This window comes from Eumetopias jubatus, unplaced genomic scaffold, assembly GCF_037043125.1.
Source record: "Eumetopias jubatus isolate StellerSeaLion01/CBP00866 unplaced genomic scaffold, mEumJub1_p1.0 scaffold_5, whole genome shotgun sequence".
In the NCBI taxonomy this organism is placed as follows: Eukaryota; Metazoa; Chordata; class Mammalia; order Carnivora; family Otariidae; genus Eumetopias; species Eumetopias jubatus.
The window spans coordinates 19,132,932-19,135,503 of record NW_028274811.1 but is presented as its reverse complement, the minus strand read 5'-3'; the positions used below and the strand labels follow the sequence as shown (position 1 = coordinate 19,135,503).

Here is a 2,572-nt window from a genome sequence, read left to right as displayed (position 1 = left end):
ACCTGAGTCTGTGACTAGGGTGGAGGGAGGGAGACCCTCATCTCAGACTAGGCCTTTCCTCTGTTCTATTCTCTCTTCTCTTTGATTGAAAGGGGACTAGGTTTTGGAAGAAACTCCTTGCTGGTTGCTCCCTGTGGGTGGCCAGGCTCCATGCTGGCTCACTGCTTGCGTTCTAAGAGGGTTTTCATTTAAAGCAAGTACAGTGTTTCAGGTTTTTCTGTTTTTTAAAGATTCTTTCAAAGGAGGACTGGAAAATATCCTTACTGAGTTTGTCTGTAACATCTTGGTGGTGGACCTGGGAGATGCCAGAAGCTTCCATAAATGGAGTTTAAACAAGCCAACCTTCCATAAATAGAGTTTAAACAAGCCAACTGGAGATTAGGATCCACACCTGTGACAAGATCTGGAGAAAGATTTCTGCTCCATTTTGCACATCACCATGGAGCCCAGCAGGCAGTGGTCACCCATGAAGATGAGCTAGTTGAGTCCAAGGACCATGGGGACCATGCACTCTAGCTCAGTGGCCTGGGTGCTCACCTTGGTTAAAATGGGCCTCGGTTGCCCAGACCTCCACACACATCTGTGTTCATGAGCAGCTCACTCTCCATGGTGAGCTTTAGCATCAGGTACGGCTTCTTTTCTGCAGAAAACAAACAGCTCCCCGGTCTCCTTGTTCAGTTGCTATAGCTTCTGGAGCTCAGCATGCTGTCCATGTTCCTGATCGGGTTGTGCAGGGACAGAAATGATACTGAGTCCTGATGCAGAACAGCATGACTCTCAGCCTGGTCTGGTAGGTCTTCTCGGTCAGCAGATTAATGACTATTACTTGGAGCACAGATAAGCAGGGGTGCACTGCTTTGCCCAGCCAGGTATAGTAGTTGCTGGTGGCCAAGGTAACCATCTTCCTGGTGCCTGGTGGATCTTGGATCAGGCTCATCGGTCTTTGCTGTGTGGTCTTTATGGTATAAACCTGAAGAGTGGTTCCGGCTGGGGAGTCCTTGTGCCGGGAAGTTCTTGGGCAACTGAGATCTGATGATAATGTCCTCCAGCTGGTGGCTGATGTAGCCCCCACGTGGAGGTCTCCTCCAGGGCAAACATTTTCAGCATGCTCTGCGTCCTGTTGAATGAGGTTGACTCCCACCTGAAATCCACCTGCAAGTTATGATCTCCTTTCACAGGCCCGCCCAAACTGCTCTGCAGCTCAGCGGTGATGTCATCACCACAGTTAACAGGGACCTTGATGACGTGGCTGATCGCTTTCCAGAGGGGATGCCAACCACGCTTCTTTTGTAGGCAGGCATATCTTGTTCCCTTGAGTAAGTTGCATATCTCAACCGAATTATGACTAAATCCTCATCACCAGAGGATTGATATTCAGTCTTGGGCGAAGTAGGCATTTGTCTTCTTGTTAAGGACTAGGTCCCAGCTGACCGTGATGTTATGCTGAGACTGGGACTCTTTTTGGTTTCTCATCATAGCTGGCCGGCACCTGGACAAGGGGCCCAACTTTGTTCTGGTGCTGGGAAGCATTCTATGGCAGGAGGATGCTCTGTGGCCCTTCTCCACCTCCAGCTTCTCTGGTTCCTCCAAGCCGGTGGAAGGATTTTCCAGACCGCAGCAACTCCGAGTTGTTGATTGATCTGCGGAGTGGTGATGGGCCCAGCCCACAGCTGCGCCTGCTCAGAAGGGATCTTGACTAGTCAGCACCCGAAGCAGTGGTCCTAGATCAGGGGCTGCCCCTCCGAGCTGTCCCCGTTGATGTACTTGAGGCTTTTCTGACGGGCGCGGGGCAGTCCAGACAGCAGCACCATGACCCAGTTGGCCTCGGCAGTAATGAAGCGGTGGAGGAAGACATTGTGGGAGCCACGATAACCCTCCAGAGGGTCGCCTCTGTGCACCTCAGGAGGTGATTTACATTGTGGCTGTAATGGGGGTTACACACCCACTTTTTGCTGGTAGTACAGTAGGTCATGCTAGCAGTACTGTGTATTCTGCAGTAACTGCAGGCAGGAGCTGGGAAATCCCGGGAATAGCAGGTATCTACCTTTTCGAAGTTCAACTCAGTAAACAACTGGCTAGTCTTGGCCACACCTGTAACCCAGGATGCCCTGAGTGCCCCGACCTGCCCTGGAACTGTCAGGGTCACTGCACTGCCCATGTGCGCGGGAGGCACTGTGCAGCCACCTCTGGACCTGGAAACACCTGCGTCTGGCTGGGAAGGATGAAGTCCATGAACTTGAACTCGGAGCCATGCAGAAGAGTTGCTCGTCCTCCTCGGTGTCCCCAGCAGGGTGAGCATCTGTGAATTGGGACCCTGCCCCCAGCCCGGCTCCCGGCTCACGCCCTCGGACTGGGCGGAAACGCTCGCGGGGGGACAAGGGGTGCCCACCGAGCCTCCGCCCACCTGCCCCTCCCATCCCTGCAGAAACCTCAGCCCCTGCTACCACCACCTGCTGTGAGTAGTTTTAATTTTACCTCTTTTGGCGGGTGAGGGGTGGCCTCGGTGGCATTCCCGATATTATTGTTTTTTAGTCTTAGAATTTACTTTTTGTTCTTTTGATATAAAATTCCA

The 2,572-nt window shown here is 52.4% G+C and overlaps 1 pseudogene; it reads right to left on the bottom strand.

Moving 5' to 3' along the window:
* Positions 1-378: 378 nt before the first annotated feature.
* On the bottom strand, positions 379-2,299 carry LOC114209415 (regulator of nonsense transcripts 1 pseudogene; annotated as a pseudogene).
* Between the last annotated feature and the right edge of the window lie 273 nt (positions 2,300-2,572).